The sequence below is a fragment of the Bombus pascuorum genome, chromosome 5, assembly GCF_905332965.1.
Source record: "Bombus pascuorum chromosome 5, iyBomPasc1.1, whole genome shotgun sequence".
NCBI lineage: Eukaryota > Metazoa > Arthropoda > Insecta > Hymenoptera > Apidae > Bombus > Bombus pascuorum.
In genome coordinates, this window is record NC_083492.1 from 4,109,920 (window position 1) to 4,132,893 (window position 22,974).

General features: G+C 39.9%; 2 protein-coding genes across 3 annotated transcripts in view; one reads left to right on the top strand and one right to left on the bottom strand.

Annotated features, from left to right (window-relative positions):
• Positions 1-18,869, bottom strand: part of LOC132906624 (myelin transcription factor 1-like) — a 61,178-nt gene extending 42,309 nt beyond the window's left edge. The window contains exon 1 of the mRNA XM_060958966.1: positions 18,260-18,869. The gene's annotated coding sequence lies outside the window, so the exon portion shown is untranslated. The remainder of the gene's footprint in view (positions 1-18,259) is intronic.
• The window catches only part of LOC132906642 (uncharacterized), a 123,285-nt gene that overhangs the window by 71,949 nt on the left and 28,362 nt on the right, over positions 1-22,974 (top strand). The gene's annotated exons all lie outside the window — the stretch shown is intronic.

Sequence of the window (22,974 nt, forward strand, 5' to 3'; positions counted from 1 at the left end):
AGTTTGTTTGAACATACTCCAATTAGGGCGCTGAATGTTTGTGAAAATAAATGTCAAAATAAACGAGTGTAAACGATATGCGAGAGATGGTGTTCATGGTAGTAAAATAGTGGAACGAATTACGAATATTTCCTGATTGATACTACAGAGTATAGAACATATCGTATCATTGCTAGAAAATGTTATAACAAATATTACGTCACAAATTAATCCAAATATCTAATGTAGAACTTATAGAAACATTAAAACGACAATTCATTATTTACTATTATTTACAGTATGTTACCTTTAACATAACGATCTTCTTAAAATCTACGTACTGTTGAAATTCTACGAGTAAGCTACGAATAAAGTACATACGTCGATACAATGAAATAACAAATTGAAACCACGCAGCAGAAAAATAAGAAATAAAAGAAAATTTCAGAAATATAGATATACAAAGTACGTAATCCGTAGTTTACATGACATTAGGGAGGGTCAACGATTTATAAAAACTGGGAAATAAAATATCACAGAGGGTTAACGATCTTTAAAAAACCTTGACACGAACGAAGTAACAGGCGCGTCAGCGATACGGTCAGCCGCTAATTGCGTTTAACGTGGCGTGCTAATTATTCTCGATGCGAATTATTAATTACCTACGGCTCGACAAAAATATCCCCCGCCGCCATTCTCGTTTTTCTCGCCACGGTAATTGAGTATAATCGAACAATTAGCACGCGCCTATCGTTACTGTTTATACCAGGACGCGATAAAGTTCGCGGTGACGAAAATTTTTCGCTCGTTGCGAATGTTTCGCCGTCGAAGATTATGAACATACGTTTCACGATCACGTTCGTCGAGCTGCGGAAGCGTAATGCTCGTTATTGTTGCGAATTATTGCGGACGCGAGAAAACAAAGCAATTGCGCAATCGACTGCGTTGCGGCAATTAACGGACGCCTCGTGCAAGAATTTGAACGAACAACGCAATAATCGTTCGTGATTGAAGGATGCATCGTCGATTCGCGTATATCTGAAAGTTTGAATTCCGCTGAAAAAGATTTTACTTTGAAACGCAACTCGAAAAGTACTAACGCAGCGAAAATGACCGGAAGAAGCCAACAGGGTTAAAGTTTGATACAAAGTGAAACGACCGGAGGATCAATTGGAGGACCGTTTATTCGAGGAATGCGAAATTTTGAAATCTCTGCTAGCGTGGCATGCTTTACCGTAAAAAGTGTACAAATCTCGCTAAAAGTATACAAACTCGTATGTTTTCATTTTTCCTTGGTTTATGCTACACGAATATCCACTTCGAACGTAACAAACGTTTCGCTGTAATAACATTTCTACAAAGCCAACGTTCGGTTGATTCTCGATCGATCTTGGGGATAATTCGGTTAAACGGGCGATCGGTTCAAACGATCGCATCTGTTCTTCCGACTAACTGGTTTAGTTGACGAATTGACCCAACTGTTAACCCTCCTAGACGCGTGAGACAAGCTGCGTTCGTGGCCAGGATTTCGACCATGTCTTCTATATCAGTCGCTTGCGTGTCCTGGCCAACATTTACGTTTTCTTTTTATCCAACCTTTTTTCTTCTGGTTCACTTGAAGCCGAATCGACTTTGAAGTGGCGACCATTAGCCAAGCTTTGGATCGGTGTTCTGCCAGCGAACGAATAAAGTTTCGTCGATTATATACGTCTTAACGACTGCTACGCTGTAATCTATTCGAGGCTAAATAGCTTTGATGTATACGTATGGTCTTTAATACGACTGATAGAAGCGACGCTCGTTTCAGGCCGATACTGGCAATTTCCACTTCGAACTGGAATTTAGAACGTTAGATGCCCTTGTTAATAATAGTTGTTAATTTTTAATTGTGAGATATGACGTTAAAAGTTGTTACAAGGTTCGACGATGGTTTTTATAACTCGTAATTCCGTTTAGTTTTTCTTTGTACGAATTTGTTTCGAGTTGCTCGATAAATATATATATATGCAGATTGGTAGAAAAATATCCCAAGTTGTCTCACATCGAGAACGAAACAAAACTCCACGAGTTTCCCATTTTCTCCAGCGCGTCGAAATTCAAACCTTACGCCGAGTATCTTTCAAGATCCAGGCAGGTTCTAGTCCTCTCGGCGACGAGACAAAAGGCCGAAGAAGATATGGTAACGACTTAACAAAGAGAACTGCAGGTCCTTTTCATACGAAGGTTCGTGAAAAATGGTTGGTGAAACGTAACACGATCCTACGGAATAACGGTGGACAGAGGAACGAAGCTCGCAGAGAAATATCTGATTCTATCGTTCACTGGACGACCTTAAGGCCGACTTTAGAACGCCCTTTGGAGAGTTGTCGTGGACCAGTCAGTCGTAGTGAGACGTCGCCTTCTCGCCGCTCGTCGCCAGTTTATGCTCAAACTCCTCAAGGTCGCGGAAAAGTCGAACTCCTTCACCAAGTGAAGGTGGCCTTTCGGTCTCCGCTGCGCTAATCGAACGAGACAATGAACGCGCCGCGACTGCTCCTTCTGCTTTTCGAGAGGCTGTCGCTATTTTGCGCCGCGGAACAGGCGATCCTCCGAGAACTCTCGTCCAACTTTGTTTATGAAGTACTCGAAAAAAATGGACTCTCGGAAGAAGCTTCTACGTATTACGATGTTCCTTAAACGTTCGTTGGAACAACCGTCTTCTTAAAATACATCCGACGAGACGGCGCGGCGTTTCAATGGGCTGGTTGTTTTGCCGCACGTGTACAGATTTACCAGTGAAATTAGTCCTTCGGTTTTCCTTACTTTCTAAGCAAACGCATTCCATTTACGCGAGCTCGTCAAGGGATAAATAGTTCGTGCAGCTGGTGGTCATACGCGCGAGAAGTTTATCAATCTTCGTTAATTTTCGCGTACGTTTCGTTTACGCAATAAGAGTTCGCGTTCAAACACGCGGGAGTTCAGGAAATCATCTGCTGGCTATGCTTCGTGCGATGAATTTCGTATTCTTTTAGCGACATTGTTAAACGTATGACGAGAACGTTGGAAGAAGTTTATATTGTTCGGTACTACTTTGTTGAAAGAGTATAGACATCGTTTTACGACGTCGCTGACTTTTCGCACTGGAAGAGATACGCTGGAACTCGTTTTTCGACTTCTAAAAGTTTCTTTGACGTTCCAATAGACCGGTGGTCAATGATACAGTTTAATTAAAAGAATCACGTGGGAAAGCGACGGCACGGTGCGGCGTCGGGGAACATTGGCCGCTTTAGCGGCACCGGTTCGAGATTAAAATTCAGTTTCCTTTCACGAGTGTTTGCGCCAAGTCGACGCGACCGTGCAATGCTAATACGATTTCAAAGGGGGGACTCTGGCGAACGGCCGTTTCAATTTTACGAATCTTTCACTTACTTTTCGATTCTACCTCGCCCCGTCACGTGACACACGACCGTCGCAGCTCGTCGCACGGGTTGTGAAACAGTGTCAGTGACCGACAGCCTAAGGCCACCAGACCGCTTTGCACCGAGCATCGTGTCTCAAAGTGATTTAAGTATCGTTCACACCCGAAAAGAGAAAAAAAGAGACTTTGATCTCGTTCGGGTAACATCTTATCCGTATACTGTAATTTTTCCTTTATTTTAAATTCTATCGCTAATGCCTATTCCATTACATATAAATTCCATTAGAATTTCTTGCGTCTGTGTGTCTGTAGCGCGTACAGTTTATCATTAACGGCAATTTGACTACGATTTAACTGTAAATCAATTTCGTTAATTGGAAGTAGACAAACGGATAATTGTAGATTTTATTACGAACGAGTCTTTACAATCTCGTGAAACGATCGAACAAACCTTAATCAAAAATAGTCATAAACAATCTCTGAAGATTATACTAAAGATATTTAATACTACAACTGTAAGGAAGATTTTTCTAGAGTAACAGAATCCAAAGACTATTTTTAAACGTTCGAGAATTGCTTGAAACTGGATCTCTCCAGTTCTATACAGCACAAGGAAATAGCAAACTTTTGGTTAATAACGTACGTTCGTATCTAATTCAGCAACTGTATTATTTTCGTAATTTACAAAGCTAATTTCAATCACACACTTTCTCCAATTTCTACCTAGGTCTCGTTAAATTCGAACAATATATCCAACCCGTAAAAATCCAATAATTCCCCGACTTCCTCTTCGTAGAGACAGGCACAAAAAAAAAAAAAGAAGTTTCGTCTGAACTACAAGATATCGAAAGAAGTTGGCTGGTTTCTTCGGCGAACTTCCGTCCATCGTTATCAAACTCCTTTGCCCAATAACATCGTATTCACGGTTCAGAAATCCAATTACACAGTTCTCCCTAGTTCGTTCTCTTCTTCCAGCGCAGGCCAATTAGCCCAACCGTCTTCTAATTAACATTTCCAGCGAGTTTGCTTATTCGTCGATACAGTTCGAGGCTCCAATTAAACGTCGAGAAAGAGAGAGGTGGCGGCCGTGTTTGTAGAAAAAGCAGAGCATAAAAGTCGAGCATCGGTGAACGAGAGTACCATATATCCTAAGAGACAAACGATCACGGTTTGGCCTGCGGCTGTGGTAATCCGTTACGATGGATCGATGTAACACGAGACGAGGAGATCGTAGATCGAATCGATGGCGGGCAGATCCGCGATGAGAGTTCATTCGGTAGGCCAACGGTCGCTGGCCCTGAGAAAGCCTCATCCCTCGTCGAGATCGAGTTCGAGACGCGGTTTGGCACTGACCCACACACTGGTTGGCCCACTTACCACGGCTCCACGGCAACATCGTAGCCAGTGTTGCCAGTAATTATATCCATGTCGTTTACCCGAGTTTTTCCCTTTTGACGATTTTACATTTTTCTTAGGCGATCGATGGTACGGTAAGGAGCACGATGGATATTGCTTGAATGGATATTGAGTGAAATTTAAAACATTTACGATTTCTAATAATACGGTCGATACAAATAAAGATAAAGTTTCGATAAAGAGACGTATGTATTAACGATAAAACAAAAGTCCTTTACTTAGATTACAAAATCTGCTTTAAAGTAGAATTAAAATAAGACGTTGCGTTCGATATAGCTTACAATTAACGTTTAATAATTGTGAAAATATCAGCAATAAAATAAAATTACAAATTCCGATATCGAAATTGTAAAATCTGTTAGCGGACTTCGTTTTTCGTCGTAGTAAGACTTTACATTCTGGTAAGGGAATTTAACGTTTCCCGTTTTTAAGTATCTTACGTCTACGACTTTCGTTAGTTCCGTAACGTGTTACGCGAGCAGGACGGAGAAAAAGATCTCGTTTAAACGACATTTTATTGCCAGAAATTTGATTTTACGATGAAACTTCTTTCGAATCGATTCGATCGAATATTTCACGTCGAGAGAACTCATATAGAATATGAGAGAGAGAGAGAGAGAGAGAGGAAGTGAAATTTTAGAAAACATTACGCACGTGTTTCTCGTAATATATCCTTTATATAAAAATTACTTTATCGACAACGATATATCAAAAAGAGTTCTAAAATTCAATCACATAACTCCTATGAAATAACAAAATACAAATCTCAACTCAGCTAATGAAAAAACCATGACTCTTTTAACCAACTTCCATAGTAAACAGCGCACGTTCAAAGAAGAATCGTTATCAGCGGATGTCGTGACAGAATACTAACGCAAAGACGCTGCAAACGAGGCTAAACAGAATTCATCAAAGCTGCCTCTGACCAGCCAACCAATATCTTCGATCTAACCCTGTACACTCGGCGATTAACGGGGCCGATCTTTAAATAGAAACTGCACCTGTGATGATAACAATTACATATACCAAGTGAAACGGTATTCGCCAAGAAAATACACGCGTATGCAACAAACATCGCAAAAATATAATCGCAATCGTCAAATGCCTTTTTCATCTATCGTTCTCCCAGATGGTCGACTATATACACGTGCCTATGTCTGTACACGCATGTGCATGCTCCTATAATTGAAGAGCATCTAATTGATTCGCCTCGTATCGAATATGGGATGGAAACGTGTCCCGAATGACTTGGCTGGAACAGTGACCAAGTCAGGCATGTAAACACGGCGAATTGTATCGATGCTCGGTCGACTGGAAAGTCTATAAAGCCTGACTGAGTCGTGCCAGAAAGAAAGGATTTAACCAATGCGTCGGATTTCTCGCTCAATTTGCTGAATATGACTGTGCTTCGGTGCATGAACAGGAATACAATGCCCGAGTCTTTTCGAAGATTGGTCTTTTCTGACCATATTCGACGCGTCAAACGTATGCTTGATATCGAGTCACGATTAAAGGGATGAATTGTTTGGATCCTGGCTAAAACACGGGTTGTTTAAGAGGTCGTATGGCATAACAACAGGCGACTATTTAATCGTAATAAATAAACTTGCAAAATAGGGAATAAGCTTTAAAGAAGAATGTTTCGTTTATCGGATTTATTCGTTTACGAAACGAAGGTAGCTTTTTGGAGAAGAAAATCGATACTATCGTTATAATTTGTAATAACGCTCCGATCAATTGTGTAAAAATTCTCTGAATGAAGACAAAATATCCCCAGCAGTATTTAATAGCATAATTTTTGAAAGTAATATCACTGCGTAATATTTTCCAGCCTTCTACCTGTGACAATCAAGCAAACTTACAAAAAGGTGCGACTTTATGGACACAACGAAGTATTCGATGCCGGTTTTTTGCTCGATTCAAGAGAGATATAACGGTAATGATCATTACGCCACTGCTCGAACCACAGTTTCATTGTATCCCTCATTCAGGGGCCAGAGGAACACCGTACTTCCGTCTGTTACAATAGAACAAGTATTTACGCAGACTCGTATCCTACTGGGCTTCAACGTCTCTCTGTCACAGTTTGTCGGATTATTTACAACCCAATCGTAGTTTTCTATCAGCCAGAAAGTTGTCTAAGTTCGAAGAACAGAAGGAAGAATTGTTACAGCGATACGCGTGATTTATTACTTCATTTGTATGTTAGAGATTTCCCTAAGATATTACAAGTCCTTTTTCGACTAAAACCAAAGCGAAATCGAGACAGTGAAAAGTTTGCAGCAGGCTTAAGTAAATCAGTTAAGTAACTCGAGAAAGATTCGCGAAAGCTGTCAAACAGGATACCTACCAAAATATCATCAACTTAAATTATAAATATTTATTTTCTATAAAAAAGTTAAAAGTAGATATTTTTTGTATCTAGTACCAAAAGAAATCTGAAAGATAAAGAGATATTTTTTTTTTATTTTATTTTGGTTTTTTACAATTTGTCCTTATGGACATTTGGTAAAGTGTTATATCTTATTGGTGAAAAAAAAATAAAATAAAAATAAAAATAGCATGTGGGTGGCTACCCCCAGCGGGGTGCCAGCTTCGTTTTTTCTAAGTTATATCTTTTATGTAGATAAAGAGGTATGTAACTATTTTCTAAATTGATTAAATTAAACTATAATTTTCCCACCGTATTTTCACTCGTTTTATTTTCACACTCTCAAAGGGTTAGATCGCTGATTGCATCGAAAACTAGTTCCACAAATAGGTCAGATAATCGAGAGTTAAATAACTGGATCGAGTGTTCTATCGGTATATACATCATGAACGATCATGCTTCAGGTAGACAGGCAGGTAAGCAACGATCGAAAGCAAAGATCGGTAAAATCCTTGAGAGCTGGTCGTATCGTGTGGTGAAAGGATAGGATGCTAACAAAAGAACCATTGACACTGAGGTAAAGTTAACAGAATAATCAGAGAAATTACTATACCGTCGACGAACTGCGTTCATATCTTCGTATTGTTTTCTCGTATTCCCGTTACCCATTGCGAGAGACAACCGACGCTCATAGTATCCGGTGTACGGTGATTATCGCGAAAAAGAGAAATTGCGATCGTGAGAATGCAACAAAGATACATTTGTTTTCATGAAAATTGCTGTGGGGAAAGATGAATACCGGTTTTTTAGGTACAAATATTCGGAAAGTTTATAACATGTTTGACAAAACGTAAATGTTCCTATTAGCGTCGATGGATACGATTTAATACTAGCGATTCTCGTAATATTTGAATCTTATTTTCTGTAAATTTTAAATTGACATTGCCAAAATTTTTTTTTTTTTTTTTTTTAAGCTTTAGAAAAGATTTTTATTTTATTTTGGTTATTTTATAATTTGTCCTTATGGACATTTGGTAAAGTGTTATATCTTGTTGGTGAAGAAAAAAAAAATAAATATAGCATGTGGGCGGCCACCCCCAGCGGGGTGCCAGCTTCGTTTTTTCTAAGTTATATCTTTTATGTATTGCCAAAAATGTTTGAGAAATGCAAGTCCTTCGCACAATTTGCAACATTTGGACGTTGGAAGTTTTATGTAGAACGATATTTCTACTCCACGAAACCAAATAATATATTTCTCTGTACGAATAACAGATTCGACGCGTAACACAAACGACATAATACTTTGGACGCGTCCTAAGAAACGCGAAAAGCTGCGACTTAACCGCGTGGTACACTTTCTCACGGATGATTTCACGTTCAAGGGCTGAACTCGTGGCCAACAACGTGATCTGTATAAATGCTGCGATTCTTCGCATCACGTAGGTGTCAATTTTTGCCAGGTGATTTTGGCACGGACATCGTCTGGTGACCTCGTTCGAGGATCGTCTCGCTGTTCACTGGAGAAAGGTGGCTACTCGAAAAAAGAAGAGAGAAAAAAAATGTAAAACGGACAGAGAGCAACAGTCGCTAGAGGAACAAGGAAAGAGAAAGAAAACGGAGAGAGTAGTTGACGAAGCGTGGAATGAAAAGATTAGAAGGTTATTCGTCGCTGGTCAAAGTTACGTAACGCCAGGATGTCCGTTCGTCTGGTTCATAAGGCATTCAGTGAGCAGCTACCGCTTCCACCTCGCCGGAACAGTTTTGAATCGCGCCTCGGAGCAACAGAGAAGAGAACTTTCCGGTTGACTCTCAGCCTGCTTTACGACACGTTACGTGTCGCGGGCAAAGCGATCGTCTACGTGTTTTATGTAAGAGGAAAGAAACGAAGAATACGAAAAATCTAACGGAGTTCGTTGTTCTCGACGAAACTCTGTGTAGTAGTAGTAGGTTTCAGGATAAGTTTCTTTCAATTTATTTATCTTAGGGGTCGTGGTATCGTAATAACGAAATATCAAAAATTTTCATAGCATCGGGAAATTCATATTTTTATGTACACGGCCAGCTGATTTTTTTCGTAGATATTTGATTTCTTACTATTTCGCAATTTTCTAACTTCTCGTTACACCGTGACAAGGCAATTTGATATTGCGCTCGATCTGATTCTTATTTAATTCCGACCTCCGATCTAAACTTAAAAACATCCAACGTTGCTACAATTTTGATCGAGTTTCATTCTACGAATTATTTATCCTTTTTATATTCGATTTTATATATCACTCGGGTAAGTCTTTTCCTGCAAGTTTTTCTCTGTCTTTTTACGTATGAAATCACGGTGAAACCAAATGTAATATGTATCCCAGATTCCTCCGAAAGAAACGCTGTTCCAATGGTTGAAGCTAAGAAACCGTTTCTTTTTTCTGAATTATATTCGTCGTGTCCGTTAAAATAGAAGATTTTTCGGTTACGTGACTCGGAAATGGCGTGCACGCAGAGTGAACTGGATTCACCGGTGATACCGGTGTTACCAGGAAACGACCGCCACTTGTAACGCCTCCCACGATGGAGAAATTAGCGCAGGTGTCTTAATTGTTCGCGTAAAACTAGCTAGCAATACCTTTCGCGACACGTCGCAAGGTCTACGCTGACTACATCGAGGTGAACGTTACGAAATGCATTTCGTGCAGTCGTTCGAACACCTAAAAGTGCCGCATGAAAGCACGCCTAGGCTTGAGAGTGAAATTCGTACTTTCTTTTAATTATTTATGTGTCAGTAGAGCGAGAGTTTACAACCGACACCCTCGATTTTTCTTTTAATCGCGCTGCTATTCTTAAAAAGGAATTGATATTGGAATGATTCAGAACTTGTAACATTTTATGTGAGTAATAAATGGCGCTATCAACGAGCATTAGTCATTGATTATGAGAAATTAATAAAGAAGAATCGAGACGCGAGAATATCGTTCAAATAAATTGCCGTCTCTATGAAATACCGCATAGATTTAAATTTTCATCACGGTCGAATTAAAATCGACTCTTTTAGTCATTGCCCCTTTGTCGAGACATCGAAGAACGTTTTCCCTCGATAAATAGCGGTAAGTGATAAAACGCAGGTGTTATTACGCGTAATTTTTCGTTTAGACTCGATCCTTCTCTCAGCCTCTAACGTTCAACTCGAAATTTAAAACCTAACTTTACAACGATCGCATCTCCGTCTCGAAACTGTTAGACCACGCGTTTACCGTAACGCTAAACTGCGGAGTTGTGTCGTACGCTTTCTCTGTTCTCGAGGAAACATACATAAAGTATCTATGTAAGTGTATTGCTGTACATAAGTACAAGTACATAACTGATCTAAGCGTTTCCTTAAAGTGATTTTTGTTGTTTATTTTTAAGATTAAGCTTACTTGCTTTTATCTCCGTATGCAAAACAAATTTGAGTAATTGGAAAATTCATATGTACGTATACACTCGAAGATAACTATATGATGATTAAGGATTATAACGTGTCATTTGCGCGCCTTCACGCGTCGTACGCGGGATATGGTTCCCCTCTGGGTAAAGTGGAGTTTGCACGGATGCTATGATTCGACTGACTTTACGCTGGAAACACAGGTCCATAAAGTTTAGCGTCGCCTTTGCAACGCGCCGATGCGAATGCGAAACACGTGTTGTTAATTTGTTACGGGCCGAGTTACGCAGCGACTGAGAGAGCCACGCGCTCTTTTCTCTTTCTCTTCGCTCCAGACCCTCGATACAAAGGAAAATCGGAAAATTTAGTTTGACGCGGAATTCGTGATCGAACTCGTAATGCCGGTTGGTTTGTGCGAAATAGAAAAGGCGAGCAGCTTGCTATCCTTTGCTTTACCTTTTGTTTAGAGATTGTTACGTTACGCGCAAGTATCCTTCGATTCTCAACATAGCTTAAATTATAACCCGTGAGGTGGACATAAAAATCAATGTAACACGATCCTCTCGTTATATCAAGCAGTATGAGATTAACCAATATCGCGCGAGTTACCCTTAATCCTAAACTAGAGAATCCTATTTGATCCTCGTCTAACTAGCTTTTTTAAAAATAAAAGCAAGATTCCATCGATTTCACGAGACTTCCATAAGAAATTTTTATTTTATTTTGGTTATTTTACAATTTGTCCTTGCGGACATTTGGTAAAGTGTTATATCTTGTTGGTGAAGAAAAAAAAAAATATAAATAAAAAATAATATAGCATGTGGGCGGCTACCCCCAGCGGGGTGCCAGCTTCGTTTTTTCTAAGTTATATCTTTTATGACTCCATAAGAAGTGGATAAAAAAAATATCGCTCCTACGTTCGCGGAAACCAAACGATTTTCTTGATTTTTTGAAAACTCCTTTCAAAGCAGAGCAGGTCCTGCTACCACGTCGAAAATCTGTCTCCGATACGGGTACACCGCGCGATCAAAACTGACGAACGGTTTACGCACAAATACAGTTCGGTTCATCAGGCTCGCGCGCCATTGAATAGTTAATACCTATTTTCGTTTTGGTGAATATATATTCATATATGTATACGCGTACACAATCATAGAATCTATGGACATTTTATTTGGCCCCGGTGGACCGTTTCAAAATCCCCAGCCGCGATCCGAGGCTAAAATCCCGTATCGAGGGCCACGATTGGTCGGCACTTGATTGAATTGGCGGTCACTACCGGGCATTAGGTTCACCATCCAAAGGATTGAATTTCTGTCACAATTATCGACCCCTCCCCGATCACTCATACCCCTTTTTCGTTCGTTTGTATATCGTATACACCTACGAGGCTTCGTTTCAAATCCACCACGGTCTAAGCGCAGCTGCGGCCTTTTCCGTCGCCGAGAATAAATCTAAACTTGAATTTCAATTCGACTATGGAATTTACGGCTAAGACGGATATACGAATTTTCAGAAGGGATTTCGTATCCGATATTATCGGATGATTGAATATTTCTACCCTTGGGGTTGCTTCGAATCCACGATTTAAGGCAATCTTAAATTTGTCGCGCTTTACGCTTTTTTTTTTTTATTTTATTTTGGTTATTTTACAATTTGTCCTTATGGACATTTGGTAAAGTGTTATATCTTGTTGGTGAAGAAAAAAAAAATAAAAATAAAAAATAAATATAGCATGTGGGCGGCTACCCCCAGCGGGGTGGCAGCTTCGTTTTTTCTAAGTTATATCTTTTATGTCGCGCTTTACGTAGCTTCTTTTTGAGAAATCGTTACACACGATTGCTATATATCTAAATAGTTTTTTATCTGGATCGATAAGCGAAACATCTTTAAAATTATATTTTACAGTGTATTTTTGAAATATTCTCGAACCTTAACTGGCGTGATACGAGTGCTGATGTATAAACGATACATAAAACATGTCAACTACCTTGAGTCCCAAGTTTCATCCTACTCATTCGTTCACAGCCATCGATACAGCATAAAAGCTTTCTCACATTTCTCCACGAACACGATTACTGGAAATAAACTTGACAGGGAGTCGCAGAAGTATGAAGACGTCTTAATTAATCCAATAAAGAGAATTACCGTCGAAATTGTGGATTTCGAATGGTCGGTTCCTTTCACCACGCCCAAAGAAAGAAAGAAAAAAAAAAAAAAGTGTGAGAGCGGGGTTCATCGAAAATTTCCTCACATTCTCCAGGTTTCTTGGAGACAGTGCACGAGCCGCGTCGAAATGAAAAGAGTGTCATGGCCGAGGTAGTTGGGCGTGCGTGGTGTATAAGTAGGTACATACCGACTACAACACCATGGTGCGTGCACTTTCGTCGTTAAACCGCAGGAAAAAAGGAACGTGAGATGAATCTGCCCTGTACGCGTAATCGGGATCGACGTCGAATCCGATATTCCGATCAAGAGTCACGTTAGAAAGTGTTGCACCATCCATCTGACGCGCTTATCCCGCCTCGTAAATGCCTATATATAGAGTGGAAATGTATGCACACAGTGCACAGCCTTACGTGAAGTAATATTAAGGCGAGGATCGAGGCGATTCGTGCTCTTGCCACAACACGCTCCTGCATAACTAAAACGAACGATCTTAGGACGTTCGATCTTCCTCAACTACACGCCGTGTCGTGGAACACGATTCTGATTTACCCCTTTGCACGATTCTTTTTTTGTATCAAACACTCGATCGATGGACGAGAATTTGTGAAATACCCGACCGGTGACTGGTATTTTTTTTTTTTTTTTTTAATTCTTTAAAGCGAGAAAAACGAGTTGGAACGAAATTTTCACGCTTGTCAATACGATAATATTCGTACGAATTTCCATTGAAAATAGATTATATCGTATTTGGATTTGGAAGAATTAAAATTGATCCGTTTGAAATTAATCTTTGACAAAGACTCGTTATATGAATACGATTATGATAATTATACGATATGAAAGATTTTGTTAGAGCAGAATCGTGTGTTTAAGAGGAAGAGCACGAGGTACACGACGTATACGTACACGAAACGCATTATTACAGATTACAAGAGGCGAGAACCGTGCTGTCGAGATATCGAAACAGGATTAATAACTTCGAATGACATAACTTAATGTAACGTAACTCGCAAACACGAACTATCAATCTAGTTCCGATTTATGAGCGATTACCAGAGTCTTTGATTCAATTATTCGATGGAATTATCGAATAGGAAATCACCGGAAAACTTGTTTCCGACGATATTTCCCGTTGGACGACACGATTGAAGAATTCAACAGTGAGTCCTATTCTTTTACATATCTAATCTTTATGAAACCAGTCTGTTGTTTTTTAGATAAAACGTACGTATCGACCGGTAAAATAATAAAATTTCTAAACAGAGAATGAAATTAAATTTCCCCTTCTGATAAAAAACGAAAATTAACGAAAAATACTGTTTTGCTATTTTATTAACTGATCCGCAATATCAGGCGTTTTGATTAAAACCAAGCGCCACTATTACAAACAAACCTTAAGACTAAAAATATATAAAAGTAGCAGAGCAATGAAAATAATCATAAAGACAGAAGTTTTATAGATTTACAGTTATACAATTTTGGTTATTCGAATGATTCATCGTAAAACAGATAACGTTTATCAAAAATAATTATCAAACATCACCACCAACGACATATCCTGAAACGAACAGGTAATTCAAGTACATAATTGGCATAACAAAATTGGCGCTGACTAGAATTTCTTCGAAGAAAACTAATAAGAAGGAAAAAGATCTTTAAATGATTCACCTTCCGTGCAAATAGATAATATCGAGAAGAAAGAATGAACCAAATCGAACCGCTTTTCACCGTTAATCAATCGTTAATAGCGTGCAAGAACTACACGCTCGTGTCATAGCTCGCGCGCGCGCATTCACTCGCTTGCTATCGGAAGAAAAGTCGACGTATAAACTCGAAGAGCTGCACTGGCGGGGTTACAAAACAGGATCGACAAGCGACTTGCACGGGCGCTCATAATATTGTCATAAGGCCTACACCTGCGTGGATACAAGCTGCAGCGGAGCGACCGTTTAAGCTACGCTCGCAAGAAGAAACGAGTCAAAGTACATCAGCAGGCTCGCGACGAATGATCGCAATCTACTTTGATCTCGATCCGCTTTTCTATGGCCTCGACGCGACCCGAACACGGATCCTGACCTCCGTTAACCTGGTATCTCTGACCTCGACAACCGAACTTGTCTACGGAATATCGCTTCTTATCGATTGGATTCCTAAAATATTGGCTTTCTATATAATTCATAGCTAAAACAATGGAATCAGATGTTAGGAGGTAGGAAAAATTGAAACGCGAGACAGTTGGATATTTAACGCGTAAAGATGCACGGTCGGTCGCGATTGTCCAATGATTTACTTGTTATACTTGTTGACAAATTTTAAACGGTTTTGCTCCGTTCGTTGATTTAAATCGTACGACGTCTGTCGCGAATGAAGTAACAACGAAGCACGCTTCTATCTTCTCGTATTTGATTTCCGGGTCACTCTTTTGCGTATATATAATCGTTTTAGAGGAATAAACTTTTCACAAGCTCGGTTTTCTCTTTTGAGAAACCCAGGGAAGATTAAAGGAAAATATGAGATTCGATAAGAGCACGGAGCTTATCTGTAACGCTGAATCTTATGTTAATGAAGATATATGAAGAAGAAACGAGATGAAGGAAAGCCGAAAGCTGCCTAATCTAACGGTGTTTTATCAATTTTCTTCCACTAGTCATACTTAGCTTTAAAAATAGGTCATTCGAAAGAATTACTGCGTTGAAAGAATTAATGTTTTCGTTCGCTGTCAGATATTTACCAACAATCGTGTACTTTATGCCACAACCATTAATCCGAGATAAAAGTAAATCGTGTAAGTTTCACAGCTATCTTTACATGTCAAACGTGAATTTATTTTATTACACGCGGTAATTGGTCGTGTTTCCCAAAGCAATAAACAGAAAAAAATTGAGTAGTTACGAGACATCGAACAACGATCATATTGCGATATTTTACAATAAACGTTAATCTTCCTATCGCGAGTACACGAAACAATTACCCTTTTTCGCTCCGTATTCGGAGACAGAATTGATATTCCTCGTAACAGAAGAATTTCCATCAACCACCACACGCTCATTCATACACACATACACGCACACAGTCCTTCATGCCGCGAGTTACAGCACAACCTTTCTATATCGATATCCCTACTAGCCAGAAGCAAACGGGAGTCGTACGAACGTGTTACGATGAAAACGATCGCGAGATCGTGTTTTTATTCGTTAGCTGATCCGATCCGATCATGGGTTCATCGAGTCGGCAATAGAAGCCAATATAATCCTGTCCGGAAATAAACGTGGCCCCCCCATCTATTGTTCGGAGCTAAAAGGACGAGGCGTGTTCAACGCGAGAAAGGAAGCGGAAATATTTCACCGTCCGGTATACGTTAATCTGACGTTCAACGTATACCTAACCCAATCTGCCTGTGACTCTCTTCTAATGGTCAAAGACATTAAGTTCCTAACTTTTTACAGTATTATCTGTCCCCTCCCTTCTCGCACGCTTTATCATCGTTCCTCGCTTCATTATCTTTTTCGACGAGGACTCATCCCCAAAGCATACAATACCGACCAGCATGATCCCAGGGGTTCTCATCTGTTTCTTTTTTTCTCTTGTGTTTTCGAATCTTCACCTTCTCGACACCAGTCGCACGAAATGACCGAGTTTTCGAAAAAATTTTACGAAACCGGGTAAACACGCTCGGTTTACTGGGTAACGGTATCTTATAGCCGTTAATAATATCCGGTCGTTTACACAGACTGGAAAACCGAAAGGGCATACGTAGGTCTTCGAGACCGAAATTTCACAATTACTGACCCCCGGCCCTTATTACCAGAGAAAGAAGGAGAGAGAGAAAGAGAGAGAGAAAAACAAAGTCAAGTTTGTTGTTGAAGCGAGTTCTACTCGCCGTAAACAGATTATTCACGGTACAAATGGAATGACGATAACAGGCTATGGATAAATAATTCCTGCTTGATACGATCGGTGTATATATCGTATATATGTATATTGTTGCTGGTTATAAGCGAAAAATTTTTATTCCGTTAGCGGGAAATTCCATGGGGATTACCGTGATATGGGATTAAACGTTAGAAAGTTCGACAATACCGTCGAATATGTCGAGGTATTACGAGGCGATGAAAGATATGTGACGAATTTCTTTCTAAACTGTTCCTATTCAGAGGTAAGTTTCTAATATAAATATGTAGAACTTTTCGAACGGTGAAAGGTCTGTGAAATATTTCGAAACGAATGACGTTCTCTTCGTAGCTTCGATGAAAGAAGTTTGGATGTTTGAAATAATGGATTTATCTTAATTATTCTTTCTTTACTTCTATATTTCTTCACCCCATATCGAACTTGAGACAAAAGAAGAAAATCTCGACTAATCACGAATCTTTAGGAATTTTTGAAAGTGAGAAAGTTGGGACGGAGAAATTTCGAAGACAGTTACGTTAGTAGTTCCTCATTGTCGATTTTCATTTTGTAATCGAAGTCTTCGTGATTTGAATAATATTACGTATCAAATAGCTTGTATATTTTGATTTACTAATGAATGGCACAGACAACTTGGTATATTATCTTTAGAAGTAGCTATGTACACGATCAATTATGAAACCGAAGTTCTTTAAATAAACGATCGATTTTATTTTCGTACGGATCGATTTAAACGTTCAGCTACCGATAGAACATACTAAACACAGGTTCCTTTTCAAAATCTTCTGCTTAACATCGCAAAAGTATGTTTTTTAATTCAGCGTTGACTCGATCGAGGAGAGAAATATTCGTTGTACGACTTTTGAACGACGTACGACTTCAAAGTAAACCAGCGAGTCAAGTCTACAATAATCACACAAATACAATCAACGAACACGAACATCGAATTGTGTTTAGAATAGTACACGTTCGTTTCTCTACTATTCTTCTCGATTCCTCCTTGCTTTCGTTAAATTGACATACACGTGCATTTTTAGAAATCAACTACAAAAGTTCGTTTTCGAATATCTTCGATTTAACATCGATCTAGAATATACTCTCATTCGTTCCTTGTATCAATTTCACACGTTGTTATAAATTACGTATGTTAAAAAGGCAGCACGTCCTAACAGCATTCTGTTATTTTACGTTTCGATGTATAAAGATTGTAATAAAAGAATATCCAAATTTATAGCTATTTATTTTTCCTTCGTAACGAAGATTCATCATCGTGTCAATTCGACACCAAAGTTGCGAAAACAAAGAACGAACGAGGATTAACACAGTAACGGCAGCTGACATAATATTACGTACTTTCATTGCTGAATTATATTCCGATAGTTTAATTATCAACGGTTACAAGCAAAAAGGAATTTCTTCCGTATATTCAAATTTAATAAGAACAATTGTCACAAATCACGATACTTTACCCTTCCGCAATAGCAAAGATTTACGCTTTTCTAATCGACGATTTCCACGAAATCAGCGGCCGTGAACGTGTTAAATAAGAACGCGTCGTTTGCGCGATTGTCAAACTGAATGAACAATAAAGAAAATTGATAGGACTCACCATTCGAATCGCTGCTTGTTGAACCGGGTCCCTGGACGTTATCCGATAAGAAGAGCGTCTTATTCAGCTGGAGTCCTCTTCGGTTGTCGTTCCGTTTCTCACGAAAAGGAATCAACACTGTCACAGCACCAAACAACTTCGTCGCGTCGTATCTTTGGCTTTCGTTTAAAAGGACGGGGAGAAGATAACGCGAAAAACGGTTCGTTGGGTTTTCATTGCGTCGCGATCGATTTCACCGGGATCATGATCCACGTTCGAAACCAGTTTCGATTCTCGTCCCGGGGAACGGATGCACTCTCGAAAAATGCGGCTTGCGTCTGCGCACAGGCTGCCTTCTGTTCGATGCAGGCGTCGAGTGGCGACTGTCGTTTCTTCCGACAGTCGGCTGCTCCTGGCCTGTCCCTTCCCCCGCCCTAGCGGCATCGAGAGAGCCGACTACAACCGCGGATTTATGCTATTACCGCACCGCTGCCACCCCCTATGCTCCACTGCGCCGAGGTCTATGGCTACCGCTTCCCGGTGGCCTCTTCTTTTCAATCGTAGGCATCGCCACACTGTGCTTCCTTCCTTCGTCCTCCTATTGCTTCCACGATGACTCGACCGTCCTGAAAAACATCCGAGAGAAATGATTTTTCATGTATATACCCGGCAATTTTCGATGGAACATGCCGCCCTCCTTAGTTAAAATACATACTATTTAGTATTTTTTCGCGTCGCTTTTAATTATCTCGTCGATAGTTTATACGTTCAATTGGAAATTTATGTTAGGAAAGTGATGTTTCGAAGTAGACAAAATGTTCAGTGTCCTGACGCCAAAACCGGTTCAGATGTGATTTTGGGGGCACCGGTCAGAGATTTCGTGTAAGAAGACATCGGTTAAAAATAGGTTAAAAAGCTATACAACCGAGCCTTGGAAGATCTTATGCAAAATACTAATAGATGCGATCATTCGTAATTTAGGATTGTATAATTTCCATATGTAAATGTACATCATTAAGAAATCGATAACGATTAATATGTATAAAGATATAGCTAACGTAATTGTTTTAAAATAATAATTCTTTTAGATTTTCTACAAGCAAAATATTCTAAATTATTTTAAATATTATTATATCTGCAATATACCATACTCTAACACACGTGTAGATTCACTAAGATATAGCTAATTTCTGTTGAAATAATTGTGTTTCTTTTCCAATCAGCAAGGTATTGAAAGTTTCTTTGTTCAGTTTCAAAACTTCAGTTTGATTTATATATTTCAATAACACCCATCTTACTGAAAGCCATTTGAAATAATAGAATATTTATTCCGGTAGCATGCAGGTATTATGCAGGTAATATACAAATCCGAGTTATTAAGTCGCATAATCTTCTTAACCCATAACGATTATCGTATTTACGAATTTTCTCCAAACGTCCCAACGACCGAGACAATATCCTGATACCCATCGACGCTCACCTTTGACTCTCTAGTAAACTGAGTTCCAGAACAAAGATGTCTTCGTCGTCCATTCATAGTAATCGGCTTAAAAAATCTCGAGGTCCAACCTACTCCCTCGCTCTTCGTTCGTTGGCTCTTCATCATCGGTGGTGGAATCATCCCTCGTGTCTCGACAAATTTGTTCGCCAGGACACGATCCGGACATTTGGCGGACTTCGTTAAAGTATATATCCAGTTGGTTCGATGGCTGCAGGTCCGGGCCGCCCCTCGGTGCACCCACACAGATCGGCTTGTCCGTGCGAAAACCAGCACGGCAGCGCGTGTGCACGCACGTGCGTGCCATGCCACGCGATTTCAGCCCCTGCGGAATAAATCAAGTGAAGAAAACCTGCCGGAAGGTATTAACGTTGGGGTCGGCTCACCCCGCGTGTTGTGTCCCTTCTCGCATCCCGGAGAGGGTTAAGCTGTACCCCCGCTGCCCTTATCGCGCGTCCCTGAAACGCCGTGTACTCCCAAGGGATCTTCTCGTCTGGATTTACTCGACTGACGAGCGCGATCCTGCTCGCTGAGCGACCAAAGTGGGCTAGAGGGATAGGGGGGTATGCAAGTCTGGTACGACGAAGAGAAACAATGAGCGAATACTAGAAAGGGGAACAGAGAGAGTAGGACAGAGAATGGGCGATGGAAGCGGAGGGTGAGCGATGTTAGAGAGAGGACAAGAGCGAGGGAATCCCTTATCAGAGGTCGCGCATGACGAGACAAGCTAATTGTGTTATCAGTGCAGAACGGACGCTGCCTCCATTCTCCTCGCCTCGTCCTGACCATCATCGGTCGCCCTTTCCGATCTGCTACAAGCACCAGTGTTTATTTTGTAAACTGTGCTAACACGAGCCCCCACCGACCTATCGTCTCTTTCGTTCGTGTGCTGAAAATTGCAACGGCGTGTAACGCGACAGATCGAACGACCCGTGGCTCTTGTCCACGCTTTTTCGGGAATACATGCATGTATATTTGTCCGGGACTCCCCCACTTTAACCGATGGCTCCGTTGCTTCCGCTTCCGCGTGTAAAGCGTGCCGTGCGTGTAATTAACGATGGACATCTTGTTCAATCCCCTGGGACCAAGATGACACTCTGGCGTGGTGTTTTACTCCAACGGCACGCGTGTCTCTCGCAATTATTCCATCGTGCTCGGTGTTTTGTAAACATTTTGTAAAATGTAAAGCTACAGTGATTCGCGAAATATTTGAATAGTTACCATAGAAAATTCTCGTGGATATCGCGCGAGTATTACATAGAAGATGTTGAGATTTTATATTTTATATTAGTATTTATATTAGTATTTTATATTAGTAAAATTTGAAACCGATCTAGTTGTTAGATAATTTCCGCTGCTATTGTACACTGCGCGAATTTATAATAACCAATGATATATAATTTATCAGTCCTTGGAAAGTTAATTTTCAACAAATTCTTCGCGCAAGTTGGAACATGGCTTCGGGCAACTCTATTTATTCTATAACGCAAACTTCGACTGAGAAACCTGCAATAACGGGGTGAAATTTCGTCGAGATGAAAGAGCCAGGGCAAACTCGAACTCGGTAACTTCTTTTATACACGCGCTATTATAATCGCGCATATAAAGCGCGCGGTTTGTTTCTTAAAAGAATCGCGCCGCGTAATGTCGACTATTACCGTAATCACTGTTATAAAAGTTTACCGGGCCGGTCAACTTCCTACGATATTTCTGCTACATTATATCCCGATTACAGCAATTTAACGATACCTCGGCGTGGTATCTGTCAGCGTGATGTTTTTCGACATCGAAGAAGAAGCGTTGCACGAGTGGAATCGAAGGGAATCGAGCCGCTCGGAGGAAAAAGGAACCGAATTATCTTCCTGGTGTGTACGTACGCGTACCACGAGGTCTCGTGGTCGTCGCCATCGGCATCGCCGCAACGCAGACGGCTCCATTTATTATTCTATTAAATTCGTAGTTTCCCATCGGGGGCCCACCCCTGCCCGGAGCTATCTCTCACTCATGACTTAATGCGATATTCATACCGCGAGAGGAAAGGGAACCAACTTGGGGTCCGGTCCATATGCTGGCTTGTAATTAAGTCGGATACCCGTTAGATCTTCCGATTTTTTCCCTCTTTTTTTCGGTTACGTGTCCTCGATGATAAAGTGGCACGATATTATCTTCTCTGTTCGTAATGTGTGAATTTCGTGGACTAGGAAATCGTGCGATAAGAATTGTAACGTTTGATTTAAATTGGGATTTTATGTATGTTTCCTATCATTTTATCGAGTATACGTTAGACAATGAGTAAAGAAATTTGGATTAATCCCTCTTATTCGTCGATATTTTTAGCGAGATTAAAATAACGCTCGCGATTGTTTTAATTAGTGGTGATTTAAATCGAGGGAAAAGTTTAGAAACTAATTAATTCGTTTCGAGCAAGTTTTCGTTAACTAAAATATTGAAATTGATCGAGTTGCTTAAAACTGCTTCGTTGCTACTAAAATAATTCCTGTAACCTTACTATTGTTTGCATCAGAAATGTGTGTGCGTGTCCTTAGTTTGAGTAATAACCTTTATTCCTTGCTTCGTGTCCTGTCTACATTACTTTTTTTTAAACACACAGAGATTACGATGCAAAAATTATTATCATCGCTATTTAAATATTCGAATAGGTGTAACATGTGTTAAGCCACACGATAAATAAACACATTCGAGTGACTTAGATTAAACATGTAAATTGAATGATCAAACCGATGAAAGGATGGAGATTATTCAAGTAATAACATTTACTAAAATCATTACTAGTGTGTGTAATTACAGTGTTTGGGATGTTGAATGATATAGTACCATTTAGATAATCGATTGTGCAATGGATACTGATTTACAATGCATAATCATAGTATGCCTAGACGTGTCTCGAAAATTTATGTTTATTACTGTATCACTTCGTATCGATGTATTTTACGTTGGTATACTTCAATAGTGAGAATATGTACGTATCGTATGTCGAGAGCTATACGAGGCTCGAAACTTGGATTCTTAATCTCGAGTCACAAGATTTAAGAAGGGAAAACGAATAATTCATGAATTATTTTATGACTTTTCATAGTCGAGCAACATTTGACTTCCTAACCTAAATAGAAAACACAGAGCATCCGACGCTCGTTTGTCATACCTTTTTACTTCTTAACAAATTAATTGGCTTTTAAATACCTGGATCGATCTAAGTTACCAGGATAATTAAAACAAT